Source organism: Musca autumnalis, unplaced genomic scaffold, assembly GCF_047663935.1.
Source record: "Musca autumnalis isolate F117 unplaced genomic scaffold, ASM4766393v1 scaffold_2, whole genome shotgun sequence".
NCBI lineage: Eukaryota > Metazoa > Arthropoda > Insecta > Diptera > Muscidae > Musca > Musca autumnalis.
In genome coordinates, this window is record NW_027411755.1 from 69,089,726 (window position 1) to 69,114,297 (window position 24,572).

The window sequence follows — 24,572 nt, forward strand, 5'->3', positions numbered from 1 at the left end:
TGTACAGCTGTGTAAACTCCCGCCACGCCTGATTGCCCCCAGAATATTTCCCACGATTTGCCTCTTCTATACTTCCCAAGTACTGACTAAATACCACCAACCAACTGACTAAATCCACGAAACAACTTATCGCTTTTCACTTTGCACTTATCAAAAAGTAATTATTTTCAAAAGTGATATTTTTTTTTTGTTCCACAAAATTACTTTTCAGTTTTTCTTTGTACTTAGCAATTTTTTTTTCTGGGAAATACATCTTCCAATGAAGTCCTTGATTGACGAAATCATAGAAAATCGTTTGAAAATATATAAACCATTTCATTGACTTGGGTAAGTGCTAAATTGTGTCCAAAGTCCCTTTGTATGTGGCAATTATGTACAGCTGTGCAAATTCCCGCCACACCTGTAATATACATTGATTGCCTCCTGTATACTTCCCATGATTTGCCTCCTGTATACTTCCCAAGTACTGACTAAATACCACTAACCTACCTGAATCATAATATGACAGCAGGACCTGATGAGTTATGGTGTGGGTCGATGTGACAGACGTATGATTACACAACTTCTAGTATGCATTTTTTGAAAGTACATATTGAGACTACAAAAACCTTAGTTGAATTTTGTCCTGTCAGACCCAGTTCGGATTTTATGGTCTCGTCTAAACCGGGCTAAAATGATATTTTTGGCATTTATCAGGCCTTTATCTCAGAAACGAATAGGAATTTGGCCTTACTGTCTTTAGCAATATTGTAGCCCTAAACAAGTAGAACTAATCTGTTGGACAGGCCACGTAAGTCAAACTTCATCTATGGCATCAAAATCGATAAAATATAGAACATTTTACATAAGTTCTAGAATTTTGGTCGATATCAGCTAAACTATTGGGAATTGAACCAAGTAACCTTTTACAAAAATCTTCCAAATAACGTTCTCAGAAATTCTTCAGAACATTCTGAAACTGTCGATGCTCATGTCACGTCATTTCTGCGGTACTTTGTTTTTTTTTTTGTTTTTGTTTTACAACACATATTTCAAACACTTTTCACACAGGCAGTTTATTCTTACACGCATTTGGGGTTGATATATTTATCAAATTGTCATTGAAAAATATACTAAAAACAACCTGATAGATGCATTTTACAAACAATTTTTTATTCTTGCCCTTATCTTCAAATTTGTTTCAGAGGTCAGAAGAAGATTCGCATTGGTTTCAGAGATATATAGATATAGATATAGATGGGGCAATAAAATCCAAGCTGGATCTAAAACAACAAAATCCAACTAGGGTTTTTGTCGTTTGGGTCTGTACTTTAAAAAAATCGTCAGTTCAAATTGTCTGCACATGTTTACCATAAAAATGTTGTACAGTGTTATTACTGATTTTCAGGTTACACTATGATAGAAAACGTGCAAAAACTTTCAGTTTTTCGGATATACCAATTTTTTATCTTTTTGGTTTTTTATTAACCCACATAAAGCCACTGGTCGTTTAAACGCCACAAAAATGGTTGCAAAAATTGTTGTAAAACTCGGATATCTTCGCAAATTTTTGCTTATAAAGCTCCATTTGGTATATTCAATTCCACGCAAATGTTCAAATTCAAATGTTCAATTCAAAAAAATCGACTTTCTGTTGTATGGTTATAGTTGACTGAATTTTCTCAACGATTTAGTTTGGCTAGAGGTCAGTAAATTAAAAACATGTTGTTCTTTTGTTATACCCTCCACCATTATACGGAGAGTATAATTAAATTTGTCATTCCGTTCGTAACACATCCGTCACATCTGAAATCAAGATACAGCTTGCAATGTTTAAGTCAGAGTTTTGTAATTTGGTATAGAAGTTTCTATTTCCACCCGATTTTCAGTATTTTGAAGGTTTAGGTTCCTTATCACACCGAAATGGCTGAAATTTGGCATTTAGTTTTCGTTGGGTGCATAAAACTTTCCCCAGAAATTTGTCGGTACAGGTCCGCGACCTTATATAGCCCCCATAGAACGGTACCTCCCGATTTTTGGTATTTTGAAGGTTTTGGTCACAATAATCCACCGAAATGACTGGAATTTGGTATTTAGTCTTCATTTGGTATAAAGCTTTCCATATGAAATTTGTCGGTTTAGGCCCACGCCTTCATATAGCCCCCTAAGAACAGCACAATAATCCACCGAAATGACTGGAATTTGATACTTAATATTCGTTGGGTGTATAAAACTTCCCCCCAGAAATTTGTCGGTATAGGTCCACGCCTTCACATAGCCCCCATTGAACGGTACCTCCCGATTTTTGGTATTTTGAAGGTTGTGGACTCAATATTCCTCCGAAATGGCTGAAATTTGGTATTTAGGCTTCATTTGGGATATTAAACTTTCCATATGAAATTTGTCGGTAACTCCACGCTTTCATATTACCTCCATAGAACGGTACATCCCGATTTGCGGTATTTTGAAGGTTGTGGTCTCAATATTCCTCCGAAATGGCTGAAATTTGGTATTTAGACTTCATTTGGGGTAAAAAATTTTCATATGAAATTATTTGTGAACAGATGAGTCAGTAACTTCTAGTGTTTCAAAATATAACAAACATAATATACCTGATGATGATCGTCGGAGACGAGCGAAATATCGGAAAATAAAAAAATATTAAAAACAGAACAACATGTTTTCAATTTACTGACCTTAAGCCAAACTAAATCGTAGAGAAAATATCCTTTTTTGTAATTTTCGACTTTTGATGAAAAATTTAAATTTAATCATAAACGATACATTCATATAAAATCAGAGATTAGTTAGGAATGTAGTAAGAGTATTTTCTCAATCAAAAACCAAGGGATTGGCATGTAAGAATACACCAATATTACCCTTCATAGTTTTCGGTATTTCTAAAAGAAACAAGTAAGAAAAGCGTTAAGTTCGGTCGGGCCGAACTTTTTATACCCTCCACCACAAATTTCAGCCATTTCGGTGGATTAATGTGGCCACTACCTTAAAAATACCGAAAATCGGAAGGTACCGTTCTATGGGGGCTATATTATGGCGTGGACCTATACCTACAAATTTCTGGGGCAAAGTTTTATACGCCTAAAGAAGACTAAATACCAAATTTCAGCCATATCGGTGTGATAATGATGCTAAAACGTTCAAAATATCGAAAATCGGGAGATATTGTATTATGGGGGCTATATCAACACGTGGACCTATATAAACATTTTATGGTAGAAATGTTTCTTAGCCTCTGGAAACACAAAATACAAAGTTACAACCGATTCTTTGGTCAAATGGGTCTAATACATTCAAAATATATTAAAATGACGCGTACTTTATAAGGGGTCTTATGTGGGGACTATACCAAAACGTGGACCTATATAACCCAACTTTGGTAGGAATGTTTTCTGGCCTCTGAAGACACAAAATACCAAATTACAACCAATTCTGTGGTCAAATGGGCCAAATATCTTAAAAATTCATTAAAACGACGACGCGTCACGCGTCATTTTGTATGGGCGCTATACGAAAGCGTGGACCTACATAGCCCGCTTTCAATACCAAAAGTCCTACGTAAATATAACATATTTTCCCAAAATTCCATCAACCTACGTCAATCCGTTCGGACGCTAGAGTGATTTCCACAGACGGACAGACGGACAGACAGACGGACGGACATGGCTATATCGATATGGAATTGCACGCTGATCAAGAATATATATACTTTGTGGGGTCTACAATGATTATTTCGAGTAGTTACAAACGTAGTGACAAACTTAATATACCCCCATCCTATGGTGGAGGGTATAAAAAGTTATTTTTTAAATGCTTAAAAAGTCTCAAAAATATCATTTTTATAAATAATTTTAAGCAAGCATATTTATATAAGGTAGAAGTGACAATAAGCTGTATTCTTACTTTTTTGTAAATTTAGTTTTCAAAATGTAATAGGGTCTACTCATGAAATTTGAAACGTCGAAATTTGTTACCATAAAATACTGCTTTTCACCCTAAACGTGCAATAAAATTTACCTACGAGAGTTTTGAATGCGTTATATTTACATTTTGATTCAAATTTGTTCTATTTTAGAGGACTTTCAGAATGTATTAATGTTTTCCTGAAAAAAAATTGGAACGACCCTATTAGTTAATATTTTCTTTGACAATTGATTTTCAATAACAACAATGTTGTTTTTGTAAATTTGCACATACCTTTTCTCACAAAAGAAATCTTGGCGCTAAGTGGGTTTAACTTTTGTATTTCTAACATAGTGCGTATGATTGTTATTAATTGGAAAGAAGATTATAAAAATCATACGCTATATGGTTCCAATTCACAGCGGATCCACATGTATGGAGAAAATGGCCAAAAATAGTTTCAGTGCAAATATCAAGTTAATACGCTGGTTACACCTTTGTCCTGTTGCGCAGATTGTTTCAGGAAACCATAACCCTAGTATTCTCCCCTCTTCCCCCTCTTTCCCCCTCTGGAGGTATACGGTATAAATAGTTTTATGCTATTAATACAAAATGTCATTATCAAACTAGAGCTTGCAAAACATCAATCGAAAAAATTTAATATCGATAGATAGTTTGCCTATCGATATTATCGGATAAAAATCTTTAACCTAAAATCTATTGAAATGAATAGAAATTACACGGTTTTTCGGTTTTGTGGATGTTAAAAAGTAAGTCCGTAGTCAAACGTCCACATTTTTTCGGAAAAGTAAATTGTATTTTTATGTCTTTTTAATAAATAAAAGCAATTAGTTTTTTGTCTCCTTTATATTTCAGTGAAGTACTTTTTCAAAAAGTCAACAAAGCATAGACATTTCCGCCATTTTTATTTCCAAATTAATGGTGATTACAAATTAACGTTAGTATCGATAGCTATCGATATTTTTAAATGAAATATTGTTGAGGATAAGAGAAGATTGCCGCAGCTCACCATTCACGGTGAATGAAGGCGCTCCTATGAGAAAAAGATGAGGTTGCCAGATATCACCATTGTGGCAACAGGTCTGATAAATGACGTATCCTGGCAACTCGTCACTTTCCTAGGCTCAGAAAACCTTTCTATCATCACCACCCGACTTCATAACCTCTGAATACCGTACTTTTTTAAACCAGGGGAAAGCTGATTGCCAAGGGTTCAGAGAATTCACCAAGCACCGCTTCTGAGAGATGCCCATTCCTTCAGATCCTCGGATAGCTGAGAGTACTTTAAGGGACATCATCGCTGCAGCAGCCGCTCGCTACGCGAAATTAGACCAAATTTCCCAGCAGATGCGACAGGACTAGCAAATGAGCGTGATGAGCTATATCATTGCGTATACGTCAAATAATTCCTCATAAAGAAAGTTAACTCAGTAAAAATCTCTAATGTAAACGGCGTAGGCGAACTGTGGGCAATGCGTACATCACTCTCGAATCTGAAATGCATAGTACTACCCTACACCACTACCCCTGTGCATAAGTTGTTGACTGGTAAAATTCAAAATATTATAATTGGGATAGCTTAGCGCCTTTGCTCTGAATGTCTTCATTAATACAGGTCAATTTTGTTGAAACGCATTTAAGTGCATCGTCAGTGCAACTCAAATAAAAAAATGGAAAAAAGGTATGTACGCCAACCATCAATAGGCTTCTTTCTCAACCAAAATTTCGTGAGGATCCGATCAAAATTCCGACCTGTGGTGTAATTGCACAAAAAATGGAAAAAAAGAATGCATTACCGACTATTGCGATCTCTCTGTTGTTTGACCACCTATGACAACCTACTTCACGTCGTTGTACACGTGATATTTTCTACTTTCCTTGCCAGGTTTTGCTTTTGATATACCTCTTACAGAAGAGAGATATTCGCTTTGAAATAAAACGTTGGCCTTTTCTCCAAATAAGTTTTTTCACATTCCGACCACTGAGTAATATCCGACCATTACGAAAATCAATAGGTTTTTATCTCTGTGGGACCCCCATAAACCCCCATAATTTCATGACGATCTGATCAAAATTGCACCATGTAGCGTGATTACAAAAAAGGAAAGATGGGATGTATTATCGGCTATTGCGATATATCCATTATTTGGTCACGTTGAATTTTTCTCCAAATAAGTTTTTTGCCCTTTCCGACCCATGAATATTATCCGACCATCACCAAAATCAATAGGCTTCTTCCCCTCCGGGACCTTCATCAACACAGAAAATTTAGTGACGATCGTATTAAAATTGCGACCTGTAGCGTGATTACAAGGTTTAGATGGACAGACGGCCGGACGGACCCACATAGCCAGATCGACTCAGCTCGTCGAGCCATTCATTTTGGTATATATATACATGTATGGGTCTACGACCATTATTTTGATGCGTTACAAACTTTTTGGTCAAAACAAACTTATAATACCCTCCCCACATAGCACAGTGGTCCCACTTGTATGGGAAGGTGCGACAAAAATATTTATAATCGTCGATTTTTTCAGTACGAGTATTTCCTAAAAATAAGTCAAAAATACTTTAGCCAAAAAATCATCAATATGGGTCCAGTTTTTCCTATAGCCCCATGTAGCGGTACCACCCGATTCTAGGTATTTTGAAGCTTTTATCTACATTTTCGGCTCTAATTGGCTGTACTTTGGTATTTGGGGTTCCCAATGGTCAGAAACCTTCTGCGCCAAAAATTGTGGTCTCAGGTCCAGGTTTCGGTATAGCTCTCATATTACGATACCTCGCGATTTCAGGTATTTTGAAGATGTTATTTTTCGGTCCGAATTGGTTGTAATTTGCCATTTGGAGTTCTCAATTATCAAAAACCTTCTGCGCCAAAAATTGTGGTCTTAGGTCATATTACTGCACCTCCCTATTTCAGTTATTTTGAGGTTTTTATCTACATTTTCGGTTCGAATTGCTTGTAATTTGCTATTTGGAGTTCTTACTGGTCAAAAAACGTCTCCGTCTGGTATCGTGGACTGGAAAGGAAACAAATTATTCCATTTGAGGTCAGAATATTTCATGGTGGGGGATATAATAAAGTTCGGTGCGACCGAACTTTAAATTTTTACTTGTTTTTCATATTATATGTAGCATCATACATATATCGAAAATATACAAATGTAAAAACATACACTCATAAGTAGATCCCAAAACAAAAATGTCTAAATCCTTAAAGAAAAAAACCAAAACAAACAATTAAAACATAAAACAAAGAAGAAACTGAGAATACAGTAATACGGCATATTCACTGAAACGACTAGAGGCATCGTCAGTATTTTTAATGTCGCACACGGAAATGCAAATATATGCAGCTGGAACCAAATTTTTTGTTAACTTGACACTATTTCGCACATTCTTCAAAAAGTTTGAAGAGTGGCGAAGGATGGCGAAGTTAGTAAAACTCTACTTCAATTTTTAGGACTTGGAAAAAAATCCACAAAAAAGTATTATAAAAAATGTGATTTCCACCACATTTTATGCGAATAATGTGTACCCAGCAAAAATTCGGATCCATTAGTCATTACGTAACCCATTACAAAGTAATGTAAACAAGCTTCTTTTCCCATTACAAGTAATCTGAAAAGTAATGGGATACTTCTTAAAAAAATTACAAGGCAAACCTACTTACTTTGCTCCTCACTAAGTAATGAGGACGGTGGCACAGTGAGTGTGTGTCCGACTATAAATCCTAGGATTGTGTGTTCAACGCTCACTGTCAGCAAGCGAGTTTTTATACCCTCCACCATAGGATGGGGGTATATTAAGTTTTTCACTACGTTTGTAACTACTTGAAATAATCATTGTAGACTAGGGATAAGTAAGTCGGCTTTCGGTTAATCGATTAAGTCGATCTAAAAGTCGTTGTCGACTTTTGTCTGAAAGGAAAATCGCATAATCGATTATCTTGTGATCGATTTTCGAGTTTGACCATAGATTGTTGACTTGGCGGTTTTACACTTGTGGCGGTTTTGCAGTTTCAAAAGAAAACTCGAAAATCGACGAATAGTCGATTATAATCGATTTTCTGCGGTTATGAAAAAGTCGAAAGTCGAGTTTTAAGACAACTGAAATAATCGCAAGACCGAAAAATCGCATTTTTAGATTTAGACCATAATCGAATAGTCGAAAAATCGATTATTGCTTTCCATTACCTATCCCTATTGTAGACCCCACAAAGTATATATATTCTTGATCAGCGTGCAATTCTACATCGATATAGCCATGTCCGTCTGTCCGTCTGTGGAAATCACTCTAGCGTCCGAACGGTTTGACGTAGGTGGATGAAATTTTGGGAAAATATGTTATATTTACGTAGGACTTTTGGTATTGAAAACGGGCTATGTAGGTCCATGCTTTCGTTAGCCCCCATACAAAATGACGCGTGACGCGTCGTCGTTTTAAGGAATTTTTAAGATATTTGGCCCATTTTATCACCGAATTTATTGTAATTTGGTACTTTGTGTCTCCAGAGGCCAAAAATATTCCTACCAAAGTTGGGTTATATAGGTCCACGTTTTGTTATAGCCCCCATATAAGGCCCCATATAAAGTACGCGTCATTTTAATATATTTTGAATGTATTAGACCCATTTGACCACAGAATTGGTTGTAATTTGGTATTTTGTGTCTTCAGAGGTCAGAAAACATTCCTACCAAAGTTGGGTTATATAGGTCCACGTTTTGGTATAGCCCCCATATAAGGCCCCTTATAAAGTACGCGTCATTTTAATATATTTTGAATGTATTTGACCCATTTGACCAAAGAATCGGTTGTAACTTTGTATTTTGTGTTTCCAGAGGCTAAGAAACATTTCTACCATAAAATGTTTATATAGGTCCACGTGTTCATATAGCCCCATAATACAATATCTCCCGATTTTCGATATTTTGAACGTTTTAGCCTCATTATCACACCGAGATGGCTGAAATTTGGTATTTAGTCTTCTTTAGGCGTATAAAACTTTCCCCCAGAAATTTGTAGGTATAGGTCCACGCCATCATATAGCCCCCATAGAACGGTACCTTCCGAATTTCGGTATTTTGAAGGATGTGGCCACATTAATCCACCGAAATGGCTGAAATTTGTGGTGGAGGGTATAAAAAGTTCGGCCCGACCGAACTTAACGCTTTTCTTACTTGTTTTAATTAAAAAATAACAGTTCGTGGTGCACATGTGCTCTGCACATTTAAGTCAAGCGTGGTCACATTTGGCACGGCGGTGCCGATGATTTTCGTAATTTTACACACACACGACCCGAATGCACAGAAAGAGCGTACAACAGAGAACAAAAATTTTTGATTTGTTATTGTTTTATAGCATGCGTGAATACAAACTTACTAATACACTGTTATAAGTTGCCAATATTTTGAATACATTCACATTTTCTCCGTTCTCTTTTTGGTCATGTCTTAAATTTTAAATTAAATTTAACTTAAATTTTAAGTTCTTAAGCAACCCTTAATGTTCGTGTGCGTGGCATAGTATGTAGTGTCTTTGGCTAGAAATCAGAGGGTTCGTGTGTTCAACTCGCACAGCTAGCGAAATAAAATAAAAAAAATAAAATAAAACTAAGAAGTGTGATGAAATTAAAAAAAATCTCTACATCAACTGTTCTAAAAATAGATTTTTTTCAACTTACTTTTCAACTTCTAGTGGCCCCAGAATAACTAGTTATTCTAGTGGTCATAAAATAACTACAAACTGAGTGCGACATGCCCTTGTAAAAATAATGGGGAAGAAAGGGGGTTTGCTAGTAGTTACGGCTGCCAAAAATCCCTTACAAAACCCATGATTTTGTGAGGACTTTTTTTGCTGGGTATGTACACATTTTTATGTAAAGGTAATTAGAAAACCTTGTACTAAAATTCCGTTTCGAAAAAAATAATTTTATCATTTCAAATTTGAGTTACTTGCCTACCTTACCTTACTGATGTTTTTAAAGTTTTTAAGAGATCATACGTAAATGTCAACATCTTCTGTTTTGTTTTATTAAATACCGTTATAAATTACAAAAACAGTGCTGGAATATTAAAATATAATATGTTTAAAGAAAGTTTGCTGAATTGTCGCAGAGATTTGCTGATTTCTATTTTTCGATTTTTGTCGCAGTTTGGGACCAGTGTGCATAGTGGTGTAGGGTATAAACAATGTAACAACAACATAAGCTGGGCCTTGCAGGGCCACCATGTATTGCATCATGATCAACATTTTATACTAAAATTACATAGAAGTCACATATGATAGGTTTTTAAGTCCAAAATAGAGGAAATATGGTAAAGATAACTCCAATTTTTGCCTTTCCAATGCAAACAGTAATATTCCACCCGGTTTTGTTGTTTGTGGACATCTATGTATATACAGTTCAGAAACATAACGAAAATCATACTGCCGAATGCTTTAAATCGATTTTCCATATAACTTACTTTAATTGTGAATAAATAGGAAATACGAGTACAAAGAATTAACTCATGCAACCAAGAAGTGTGCCAAGCAAGATAAACAGAATAAACAGTGAAGCACAACTGGCAGCAAACAAAAACGATACAAACAAGTTTTTAAAATAATAAAGCAAATGACCGGAAGTCAGGAAAGGACTTCAATTCAACACCAATCGAATATGAAGGGAATGAGCAAATCAGTAAGAAACGAAATAATTGAATAATTGAATTGAATGTTTGGAAGATGCATTTGAGAAAAATGTTAAACGTTATTCATGGAATGCATATTCTAACGATGGAGGCATTTTAAAAGGCGGACATGCAGACATCACCATTGATATAGACCCAACTACATATACAGAAATATTGAAAGCAATTCTAACTAAACTCGGGTAAGGTAGCTGGAGCCTAATCCTCGCATCCGTTATAAATTTTCGGAAGTGTGCCAAGCAAGATAAACAGAATAAACAGTGAAGCATAACTGCCAGCATACAAAAACGATACAAACAAGTTTTTAAAATAATAAAGCAAATGACAGGAAGTCAGGAAAGGACTTCAATTCAACACTAATCGAATATGAAGGGAATGAGCAAATCAGTAATGAAACGAAATAATTGAATGTTTGGAAGATACATTTGGGGAAAATGTTAAACGTTATTCATGGACATGCATATTCTAACGATGGAGGCGTTTTAAAAGGCGAACACGCAGACATCACCATTGATATAGACCCACCTACATATACAGACATATTGGAAGCAATTCTGTAACTAAACTCAGGTAAAGTAGCTGGCGCCTAATCCTCGCATCCGTTATAAATTTTCGGATTCCCTTATACGATCGAAATTATTTAGAAATGTTATCGATACATACGGTTACCGAACGTTGATAACATATCGACGCCTCCAAACAATAGTATGCTTAGTCGACTTAGCATGTTTTCAAGTTCTTTACATTTTTACATTTTACGTCCTTTAACTTAAATTCTGTCAAATTTTGGTAATGATCGGTCAATCCGAACAGAAGTTATAAACAAATGTTTACTCAGAATAGTAGTGAAGGTCAAAGAAAACTGTAAACTTTGAAAGCTTCGCCTGCAAAACTCACTTTTCAGACTTAGCATACTATTATTTGGAGGTGTCGATATGGTAAACACAAAACTACAAACAAACAAGTTGGTGTACGGCAGGTTTTTTGTAAAAAGAAATGAAAATATGAAAATTTTATAAAATAATAGAAAATTGTGAAAAGTTAAATGTAAGAGTGACCCAGGGCACAATTCTGTTTCTATGAAAATGTGAAATGAAAACTTTTGTAAGTCTTATGCCAGACTATGAAAATTTTCATTGAAAACGTTTTGCCATTTTCTTCCAAATTTTCATTGACGTCTACACACATATATGAAATCATATGAAAATTTTGATATTTTCCATGACAGAACTACCAGGTAGTGGTATCACACCAGCTGAACGAATATGAAAACTCAAATCCTTTTATAAAAAAAATATTTTTATTGTAATTTCCACAACAATATAAAGAAAGTTTTGACATAACATATTCAACATTTTACGATGCCACTACCTGGGTAATTGTGCCATGATATTTTCATTGCTTTGCATTGGTTTGAGAGTTACGAATTTAAACACAAAGAATAATTTTAGATTACATAACCTTGTGTACAGAGTTTCACCCCCTTCACACATCTTGTCTATAAACTCATTTTCACGTACATGAAAATTTTCATAGTCTGGCATAAGACTAAAGGAAAAAACTGTCAAATGAAAAATTATAAAGGAACTATTTTTTATTTCAAATTTTCATAGAACAAGAATCCAGCCCCCAAAATAAATTCTAAGTTGTAAAAATATAAAAATCTCATTATGGCATTGGAAAATATATTTTTAAATTTTAAGGAACAATCTCTTTTTATACCCTCAACATTTACGCTAACAAGGGTATATACACTTTCATACGGGCAAAATGTGCCTCATAATAGTTTTAGACCCCAAGTATGTTTGGACGTAATGTGTTTCAGACAATTTGGAGTCGATTTAGCAATGTCCGTCCGTCTGTCTGTCTGGTTGGCTGGTGTGCACGATAACTCTCGAACGGATGAACCGATTTGGTCCAAAATTTGGCTTTCGCAATATTTTGTCCAAAATTTGTTTAAGTTGGAAGATGGGTTATATCGGTACACTCCTTCCGGTATCTCTCCCACAAAAGTTCGAAAATGTTCGGAAAATTTGTGCGCACGATAACTCTAGAAGGGAGTAACCGATTTGGTCCATACTTTCACTTTGTGAAATTTCAACCACAAAATTTCGGAAAAGTTCAGATTAGGACTTTCTCTCGAATCGTTTTTATTTTTGTTGTAACAACTTGTATTCACCGCCCCCCATACGGCGGTAAAAGTTTCATCAGGGGCATAACCATACTTCCTGAGAAAATAGCCTGAAAGTTGCAAAAAAAACCCTATGACACCGTGTGTAGTGGTTGGAGCACAAGATAACTCTTGAAAGGATCTGCCGATTCGGTCCAAAATTTGGCCTTCGTAATATTTTGTCTAACTTAATTTAAGTTCGATGATAATCTATATCGGTCAACTCTTTCAGATACCTCCCCCACAAAAGTTCAAAAATGTTCGGAAAAATTGTGCGCACGATAACTCTTGAATGGAGTGACCGATTTGGTCCATACTTTACACATCCTAATATTTCTACCAGATATAAATCAGGTTTGAATATGAACTATATTTTTCCACTCCTTTGAGTACCTCCCACACAAAATTTCGGATAAGTTCACTTTAAGACCTGCTCTTGACTGACTTTGATTTCTGTTGAAGCAACTTGCAATCGCTGTCTCAATTACAGCAGTAAAAGTTTTTTCAGTGGCAAGTCCATACTTCTTGGGAAAACAGCCCAAAAGTTGTAAAAAAAACCCCTATGGCGCCATATGTAGTAGCTGGAACTGATAAAACGCTTTGGTCCAAAATTTGGTCTTCGTCATACATTGTCCAAACTTAGTTTAACTTCTAAAATGGCGTTCGGAGATCCTTTGAAAATGTATACCGATGATGTTTTTTGTGGTCCTGTTTACAGCCATATATGTTTTCCGTGGACAAGTCCCTGCTTCCTGGCATACTGGTCCAACAGGTGTACGATAACCTACTGAAATGACTAATGAGCGTGATATCTATCGAAAAGATATGACTCTCAAAATAAGATCCACTTCCGTAATGCACTATGTCGGTCCATTCCCTCCTCCGCAAAACTTTTGAACTTTAATCCTAATCGACATTTTTGTCGGCAAGTCCAAATGTCCAAAAAGTGCCACACAATTCTGAAAAGATCCTAAATGCATTCAATCTGACCGTAGATGAAAGTTCCAATACACATAGGCTAAGGGTCTAGGGCGGGGCGATTTGTATGGAAGGAAAAAACCTTAATGGGCCCTTCGCGTTTCTGATTCCTGGGATTGAACTGAGCAAAAAAGTCCACTAGACCATAGGTCTACCGCGAAAATCGAGGCTCCCGATTTTGACTTGAAGTTTTTTATCCACGTTTTTTGGACACTTTAGCATATAACGGCCAAATCATTGAGATTTTCGATCCAATACAATGACAAAAATTGTTGCCAAGACAGTGAACTCTCTAATACATCGCAAAAGCATTGGAACGCTCCTTCAGGCAGTTTTGGCCTTGGGAAGGTACAAACTATTCGGAAAATATCGATAATTGACATTGCTACAAAACCCCAAAAAAAACTATAACTGAATTTCTCATTAAGCATTTACCTAATTAAGTGCGTGTTGCGTGTGCGTTCAAAAATACAAAAACAAAATACATGTATTTCAAATTGAAAACAACAACAAATACATGTATTTTGTTTTTGTATTTTTGAACGCACACGCAACACGCAGTTAATTAGGTAAAGGCTTTACAAAACAAAATAAGTATATAATTACAAAAAAATAAGTAACAGTGTTTTATTTATAAATGCACTTAAAAGTAGAAAATAATTTTTCATGATGGAATCTCTCAAATAAAACGCTTGCATTTGAATAAAAAATTGTAACAATATTGAACGGCAAGCGTTTTATTTGAGAGATTCTATCATGAAAAATTATTTTCTACTTTTAAGTGCATTTATAAATAAAACACTGTTACTTATTTTTTTTTTTTAATTATACGGGCTTAAAATGACGATAAAATACCTTAAATCGAGTGGTACCGCTGGATGGGAGCTACAGGAAAAAATGGACCCATATTGGTTTTGGTTTCATATTCATGTATTGTCATCCAAATCTGAAAAGTGTACAAAGTTTTAGTTCGATTGGTCAACTACAACTGTGTTAAAAATGAGTTACCAGATTTGAAAAGCAAAATACCGGAAATCGGGTGGTACCATTATATGGGGGCTATAGGAAAAAATGGACCCATATTGGTTTTGGTTTCATATTCACGTATTGTCATCTAAATCTGAAAAGTGTGCAAAGTTTTACTTCGATTGGTCAACTGCAACCGTTTTAAAAATCAGTTACCAGATTTGAAAAGGGGGTTAAGTTAGACACCGTAAAAACACTGTAAGAATGGACCAATACTGGTTTTGATTTCATATTCATGTATTGCAGAATGCGGCACCTCTTTACTCGCGAGCAAGCAAAGAGAGCTTCTCTCACCACTTACTAATTGAAAAACCATGCACTGACAACAGTGTTTGCTCAAATTGTTGTTGTTGTGTGCCTAATGCTGATGTATTGTCATCCAAATCTGAAATGTGTGCAAATTTTAAGTTCGATTGGTCACCTGCAACTGTGTGAGAAATTAGTTACTAGATTTGAAAAGCAAATTAGATGAAACACTGTAAAACAGTGTAAAAATGGACCAATGTTGGTTTTGATTTCATATTCGTGTATTGTCATCCGAATCTGAAAAGTGTGCAAAGTTTTAGTTCGATTGGTCAACTGCAACCGTGTTAAAAATGAGTTACCAGATTTGAACTAAACACACACCAAGGCAAGTTAAATAAAACACTGTAAAAACATTATGTTTTTGAAAATTATGAGAAATTCAGTTATAGTTCATTTGGGGAGGTTTTCAGACAGAAACCACTATAACTTAGCCATTTGTTAACCGATTTAAAAAAATAATAACTTGTTCGAAAGACATTATTTATCCCTTTAAAAGGAAGAAGGATCACTAGAAATCCGTTGTGAAAAAAAAGATATGTCCGTTTAAATTTGAAAATGTAAGAAACCCAGATTTTCACTACTTTCACCGTTATAAAAAAATAAAACGAAGTGACCCAAACGAACTAACGGCATTGTCCTTGTCCATGGATCCCAACACGATATAATTTTGCATCAGAACACTTGAATATTTTTCGGGTCAAATTTTATAGCACAATGTCATTTATGCCTGAAGGAGTGTTCCAATGCTTTTGCGATGTATTAGAGAGTTTTCAATTACTGTCTTGGCTACAATGTTTGTCTTTGTGTTGGATCGAAAATCTCAATGGTTTGGCTGTTATATGCCAAAATATCCAAATAAAAAACTAAAGTCAAAATCGGGAGGCTCGATTTTCACGGTAGATATATGGTCCAGTGGACTTTTTTGCTCAGTTCAATCCCAGGAATCAGAAACGCGAAGGGTTCATTAAGGTTTTTTTCCTTCCACACAAATCGCCTCACCCTAATATTGATTTTTAAAAAGCTTTTGATATACTAAGACGAGACTATGTGTGCAAAGGTGCAAGTAAAAGAGCACTACACGATGGAAGTCTGCGTGTCGATATCAATAAGTGGTATAAAGCAAGATGGGGACTGTCACCATTTCTATGTATAACCCTTTTATATGTTATACTACACAAGCGAATCGACAAAATTATGGGACTACCTGCCATGTACATGATAAACTATGTGAACTGGCTTACACTGTGAGTCAGGTACCCGAAGTTGTTGGCCGATGTAGACCTTCTTGGAATTTGATGTACCTTTTAGAGAAATATTATGATGTGCAAAGGTTGAACCAATGTCTGTCACACTTGGTCATCGTAATTTTTTTAATAATATTTTCTCAAAAACAAACTTTAAAAACCATGAGAATAAACATATCGGTCTACACAGTTCCTTATAAAGCGAGCCGACAAATTTGAATACGAAAGATGGAGATAAAAGAATGGATGTTGAAAACTAGAGTTGGGCAATCTATTCTATAGTTAAAAACGTAGTTAAAAACGTATAAGTAACGCCATACAAACTAACGTGTGATCCCTGCCAGCAATTGGATGTGAGTTTCGCACTCCCTCGCCTAAGAGGTCACTCCGGAGACACACCAAGGAAGATCGTTGGTGAATTACACAAACAATTTCTATAGCCCTCTTGTGATTACGTTTTATCGCGTATGCCGACACTTCGGAGTGACTTCTGAGTGACTTCCAATGCGATTGTTTGCATTTATTTAATGATTCAACACATTTGAACAAATATAGAACATTTTCTTTCTGATGATTATATGAGACGGTGGTGCAGTGGTAAGCACACTCGCTTTGCACTCTGAAGGTCCGGGTTCGCTTCCTAAGTCAGGCAACAAAACATCACATTTTTAAAATGACAAAATGAATGTAGGCGGAAATTGCAAAGAATAATTTCTCTAAAAGAGAAGAGAAATAAAAAATTTAAAAAAATTAATAATAATAAAAAATTAAAAAAATAAATAAAAATTAAAAAACAAAAATAAATAGAAAAAAAAATAAAAAAATATTTTTTTTTTAATTTCTAGAACTATCGCGGAAATGATCTTCTAGAAGTGTCGCTGGAGTGACTTCCAAGACGACACGCCGGCGTGGTTCATTTCTTCACAACGGAGGTCACTTCAGGGTGACTTCTGCGACTGTTTTCATCGCCCTGGGCGACACGCCTAAATCACTTCCGCGATAGTTTTTGCTTGCAGGGATATTACGTATAAGCAGTTCGTTCATACAAACAACCACAGTCCATTGAACTAGGTAGTGAAATAGGTCGTTCAATTGAATTATATTGGCACAACTCTATTGAAAAGAGAATCTGAAAGGCGCGTATATCCTTTGTTACCCCGAATCGTATATGCTGATCGATGTAACAATAAGAATTATGTAGAGGTCCTAATATACCAATTTGGTTTTGTTGCTGTCCATGGAAAGCGAAAATACCTTTGGTCACTTCATAAAGTTATGTTTATAATGGTAAATATAGGAAAAAACGGGGTTTCATTTTTATATTTTGGATTTCATAACATCGGAATATCAGTGCATATGATTGTTATCAATTAGAAAGATTATAATAACAAACATACGCACTGGGGTTCCAATTTTAAGAAATGCAAACTATTAAAAAAGTACAAGAACATGTAAGAACGGCGCACTAAAGCTGGCAAACTATCGATAAAATCGATAATATCGCTGATTTTTCACCCATACTCTTGTGCCAGAGAGAGGAGGTGAGGGAGCTCCCTTTCTCCTTTCTTACCCATAAACTCAAATTATTTGCATGAAAATTTTTATAGTCTGGCTCAAGATCTATTTATTTAGAATCCAAAATGACCGACAAATCGTCTGCTCCGTCGGAAAAGGTCGTAAGTCCCTCTCAATAAATTTTTCAGGAGGAACAAAAAACATTCCAGCGCTTTCTGTATTAAAGATTTTATTATGGTGGTAAAGGCAGTATTCTCCGTTAATTTATTCCGCTTCAATACCTGTACTTTGTTTGATAAAGTTCCGACGCGTTTGGGAGATAATTGGATGTCTTTGGACTTACGACCTTTTCCTTGTATAGTTTTGTATGTTTGTAGGGACTTACGACCTTTTCCTACAATTTACGGACATTTTTAAAATAAAATATTTTACTTTACAAAACAATGTGGAAAAGATATTACAAGTTTGTTTTGTCCAATATTCGCGTAACATCGTCGAAGACCCCCTCCCCTGCCATTTTTTCATATCTTGACGAGATAAAGCGATCTAGCTATCTGTGTCCGTCCATCCATTAACAATTGTAATAAAACTCCAGGCCTCAATTTTGGGCCCATCGTCACGAAATTTTGTGGAGAGGTCTGGTTCCGACCAGAAGTGAACCCCATTAGATGTTGGTTATGATCGAAAGGTGTGAAATGGACCAAACACAGTAATATTCCGATCGGAGCGAAATTTTAAAAATGATTTGAGTTTAAGACAAAGAATAAGCTTGCAATTTAACATGGTGATGAGATAATTATTAGCGGGTTTAATGGACCAAAACTTTTCGGTGAAATCTTATATATAAAAGACAATGTTTGTATGTTCCGCATAGACTCAAAAACGGCTGAACCAATTTTTTTGAAAATTTCAGAGAATATACAAGGAAGAACCGGAGCGAAAATAGGCTCTATATTTTTTTTTTTTTTGAATTTGGAAAGGTGTGGGGGCAGGCCCTATTTAAAAAAAAACGCATTTTTTGCTAAAGTTATGAAAATATCGGTAGGAAAACTGTTGTTGAATCTCCGACCCTAAGTAATTATTCCATGCAATTTTCAGATTATGCACAGGTATGTCCCTTGGTGGAAGTAGGCTATATATTTTATTAAATTTCATAGGAGCGTACATTTATAAAATTTACGAACGATTCCGTTTCCCCAATCCTGGCTACATATTTTAGCAATAAGACCCGACCACCCCACTTTCTTAAATATGCTACAAATCAATGGAAATACCAGATGTTATGCGTAACGAAGCTTTGGTCTTATTGGAAAGCAAGTGTTTAGATTAGAAAGCAACATATCGATAGCTATAGTTTCATCAGGTATATAAGATACATTTTAAGAAGGTGAACACAGTCGGCATGCCTCAAGTCATCAGTTATTTGGCGGTATGTTAAAATTATATATCGACACCAACATTTCTGAAGATTTTTATACCCTGCACCATAAGATGGAGGGTATAATTAAATTTGTCTTTCAGTTTGTAACATATCGATATATTCAGCGGAGACCCTATAAATTATATATATTCTTGATCGGAGTAAAATTCTAAGTCGGTATAACCATGACATTCTGTCCGTCTTTTGAAATTAAGATACAGCTCGCAATTTTAAAGATAGATCTTAGTGATTTGGTATAGAAGTTTCTATTACATCTAGGATGTTTTGTATTGACGCCTTCATATAGCCCCCATAGAACGGAAATTATCACATTTTTGTTCAAAAGTTTGGTCCAAAGGCTCCGCCAAATATCATCTGATTATCATCCAAAGGTGTAGGCTAGTTCTTCACATTGTACCCCAACCATGGATGACGTTAAACATTATATCTGAACTACATTAGCTGTAGTAGTCTTTTAAAGTATACATTTTACTGTGGACTTACGACCTTTTCGTACTCAAATTTGTACGTTTTGTGGACTTACGACCTTTTCCGACAAGGGCAAAACATATAGAAAAACGCGACATACTACCATTTTCTTTGTATCATACGACGTGTTTTGACGTGTACTATCATCCTGTAACAAAAACGCGATTTTCAAAAAAAGTGGACTTACGACCTTTTCCGACGGAGCAGACGAAATGTGTTTTGTTTACATTTCGTATGTTATTGATATATTAGGTATGTACGATAACCCAAAAAATGTGTACATATTCGTACATATTTTTACTGAATGTTGTTCGATAACAAAATTGGTCAGTAAAAGAGAACGTGTTGAGGAGATTTTGTAACAGTCTTGTGATTGAGAACTTAAAAATTTTTGCTGGAAAAAAATTAGGTGTGTCTTTTTACGTGATACATAATTTGTAACAATTATTTCTAAATGTTACTAAATACTGTCTTTTTACACAAAAGTTCAGCAAAAGAGAGCGAAATGAGAGAAAAATTTTGACAATTGTTTGCTGAGAACTTGCTAAAGGTTGCTAAAAGAATTTTTCCCAGCAACATTTAGCAAGTTCGACCAGCTGTTTTTTAATCATCTGCTAATGGTCAGCTGCTCAATGTTGTGGAAAAATACTACAACCATTACGATTAAGCTATATTTATTGATTATACTTATTAATATATTAATTATTTTGTATTTTGTATTTATTTGCCTTAAAATTGAAGAATTTTTTCATTGCTTTGGAGTTAGTTTTTCTTTCATACATTGGCGCCAATGTTTTTGTTTTGGTAATCAACTGTTACCTTGCTAAAGTTTACTAAATGCTGTCTTTTTACTTTTTTCTCTATTTCGTGGTGAAAGAGATAAATCTTTCTTACACTCTGAAAAGATGTTATTGAGTAAATCTTACTAAAAAGTAAAAATACACAGCTAATAACCCGTAAAAATTTGCAAGTGCGGCCAGCTGACTTTTAATCCGCTGTTCGATGAAAACAAATGAAAATGTTTACATTTTTTACCAAGAAAATTTCATAACATAAAATATTTTAGAATATAAAGCTGGGTACACATTGTCAATTTTAAATGACAGCTTTGCTCAAGTAATCGTTTCTTTGCTAGTGTGGCCGTTCATTTTGTCATTCATCATGCAACCACAAAATATTTTGTGGTTGTTGGACGTTTGGATAGTTATCGATAATTGCGAAAAATCGACATCCAAAACTGACTGATAAAAGACTAAAGACCAAGTTCGACCTAATAAAAAGATTTCACAATCACATTTGAATTAGGTCGAACATGGTCTTTAGTCATTTACCAGATATGTATGACTTAAGCAAGAATGCCATGCTTCTTATGTGTCGAGGCCTTTAATCTTCTTCTAAGCCTTATAGCCACCTGAAAGAGTTGGTCACATCTAAACCGATACCATCCACGTCATTCTCTTTATCCACGTCTTAGCTTGTAAAAACTTTATGAAGTCTTTTTATTCGTTTACACAAAAAGCTTATAGAATCAATCGCGTTTGTTAACAATTTGCTTAAAAAATCGGTTATCGCTTCTACGGCTGTTCTATGGTGATGTCAAAATGTTCGATAATATCGATAAAAAACTATTTATCGATATTGGCGTAAAAAATTAAATATCGATAATATCGATATTTCCATCGATGGCTTGCCAGTTCTACGGCGCACAGTGGTTCAGAAACGTTTTTCGTGATCAAAACTTTTTGTAAACGGATAGAGATATTTTCATATATATTTTTTTGTACGACACATCACACTTTCAGCTTGCAGATGTATCAAAAACGGACTTCAAGGTCAAAGTTAAAATTTTGAGTTTTTTCCATATTTTGCTTCAAAATATGAGTGCTTTTGAGTTTTTAATATATTCCAGTCAAACACCAATAAACAAACCAAAAAGTACAAACAATTTTTTTGTACAAAATTTGTTTAACCCCATATAACTCATATAAAAAGTTACATAGTATAGTCCGGTCAAAATAGACATGCGTATAAGGGGGAAATAGCAAAAATTCCCACAAAGCTGAATTTTTGTGGAGAGCTAGGGTTGGCCATTAGAAGCGTCGTCCTAAAAGTCCCCATCGATCCCATGTGTGCAAAAAAAGTTATTCGGGGTCAAAGGTCAAATTTTGGGACTTTTTTTGGTTTTTTGGTCATAACTCAGAAACTATAGGTTCTTTCTTTTCAATGCGAAGAAGAGATTTGTAGACAATAAAATTTTCTATAAAAATGATCTTTAAATCATTGACCTAGGACCTACGGTTCTTGAGATATGAGTCACACAATATAGGAACTTTAAGTAATTTTACGGCACCTGTGCGTTAGTTGACCTTTCGCAATTATTTTAAACTTATTTCGAAAACCGTAAAACATACCAAAAAGTGTTTAAAGAAAAAGTTTTATTTTACAATATTTCCTATAAGTTTGCTTCTTACGATGTCCGCATATGAGTCACCGTTCCTAAGATACAAGCCAATCAATCACAATATGCACACATTACCACGGCACCTACGAGGAAATTGACATGACGCAGTTGTTTTTCATTTGGTTCAAAAACGCTTGGTTCGATTAAAAAGTGACTAAAGAAAAAGTAGAATAGGAAATTCTCTACAATTATGGTCTTTACAGGTTCTACATAAAATCTATTATTTTTGAGATACGAGTCAATCAAATCATGATATGCACACATTTCCACACCACCTGTGAGGTAGTGCACTCGGCGCGTTTTTTTATCGTGCTTTCCCCTATAGGCCTACTCCACTATCTTTTGTGATAATTTTGAAGCTTAGTATATATATTTTAGACCTAATCATATCCTTTTACGAAAAACTCGTCTTCTATTTCTTCTTCCTCTTGGAGGTTTATAACACTGTTCAACAAAATGAAGGTGAAAGTCTGGGGAAGAAATAATTCCTTTTGGAGATGAAAGCCCTTGGTGAGTATATTCAGAACCCCGCAGGACAGATCCGCTGTGAGTCGAACTTCCACGTTATGGCGTGATGAAGTTTTTGCTAGAGACCCTGTAAGGTATTAGGAATTAGCGTTATATCTTTGTTCACTGTTGCTTTAGCTTATTTTTGAGGTGATATGTCTTCAGTCAAATCCAATGAGGATTATTTTCGTAGAGAACTTCGACCTTCTAACTCGCTTCCTTCAATGCCCTTTTCGTCCTTGATTTTAAGAGCCGCTATAAAAGTACCACAAGATGACGTTTTTCAGCTTCGATATGTTCTGCAAAAATGTCGCTCAGAAAATTTTAGGTACGGCTCTCATTGACAACTAATCGATTTTGTCGCGTTTTCATAGTCATTTTTTACATTTACCCCTGTTTGTTTAGAAAAATACTATATTTTGCTTTTTATACAATACACCACTATGTGGGGAGGGTATTATAAGTTGGTTTTGGCCAAAAAGTTTGTAACGCATCGAAATAATGGTCGTATACCCATACTTATATATACCAAAATCGATATCTTGACGAGCTGAGTCGATCTGGCTATGTGTGTCCGTCTGTCCATCTAAACCTTGTAATCACGCTACAGGTCGCAATTTTAATCGGATCGTCACCAAATTTTGGGTGTTGATGAGGGTCCCGGAGGGAAAGAAGCCTATTGATTTTGGTGATGGCCGGATAATATTCAGGGGTCGGAATGGGCCAAAAAGTTATTTGCGGAAAAAGTCAACGGTTTATTTCCGTATCTATAATAGGTATATCAAAGGCAAAACCTGCTAATGGAAGCAGAAAATATCGCCTTTATAACGATGTATAGTAGGTTGTCGTAGGTGGTCAAACAATGAAGATATCGCAATATTCGCTAATAGAACCCAACTTTTCATTTATTCGATTTTATTTCTAATGACGAATAACACAGCTCTTGTTGGGGACTTTCCAAAAACAAAACCTGGCTATGAAAGTAGAAAGTCTCATCTTTACAATGATGAATTGTAGGTTAGCGTAGGTGGCCAAATAACGGAGATATCACAATAGTCGGTAATACAACCCATTTGTTTTTCACTTTTAAAGAAATCACGCTACAGGTCGTAATTTTGATCGGATCGTCACCAAATTTTGGTTGTTGATGGGGGTCCCGGAGGGGAAGAAGCCTTTTTATTTTGGTGATGCTCGGATAATATTTAGGGGTCGGAATGGGCAAAAAACTTTTTTGGAGAAAAAGACAATATTTTTTCCAAACCGAATATCTCAGCTTCTATAGGGGGTATGCCCAAAGCAAAACCTAATAAAAGTAGAAAATATCGCCTTTACAACGATGTAAAGTAGGTTATAGTAGGTGGTCAAACAATGAAGATATCGCAATAGCCGCTAATAAAACACAACTTTCAATGAAGACATTCAGAGCAAAGGCGCTAAGCTATCCCAATTTTAATATTTTGAATTTTACCAGTCGAAAGCTTATGCACAAGGGAAGTGGTGTAGGGTATCACATAGTCGGCCCCGACCCGACTATAGCCTTGGCTCACTTGTTTGTATATTTGTTACAGAACTAAAAAAACACAAAAAACAGTTTTTTCATAGTCATTTCAAAAATGACTATGAAAACGCGACAAAATCGATTAGTTGTCAATGAGAGCCGTACCTAAAATTTTCTGAGCGACATTTTTGCAGAACATATCGAAGCTGAAAAACGTCATCTTGTGGTACTTTTATAGCGGCTCTTAAAATCAAGGACGAAAAGGGCATTGAAGGAAGCGAGTTAGAAGGTCGAAGTTCTCTACGAAAATAATCCTCATTGGATTTGACTGAAGACATA

General features: G+C 35.4%; 2 protein-coding genes across 7 annotated transcripts in view; both read right to left on the bottom strand.

Annotated features, from left to right (window-relative positions):
- Window positions 1-24,572, bottom strand: part of LOC141394054 (uncharacterized) — a 208,677-nt gene that overhangs the window by 33,992 nt on the left and 150,113 nt on the right. The window lies entirely within an intron of this gene.
- Window positions 1-24,572, bottom strand: part of LOC141394049 (insulin receptor) — a 59,864-nt gene that overhangs the window by 19,041 nt on the left and 16,251 nt on the right. The gene's annotated exons all lie outside the window — the stretch shown is intronic.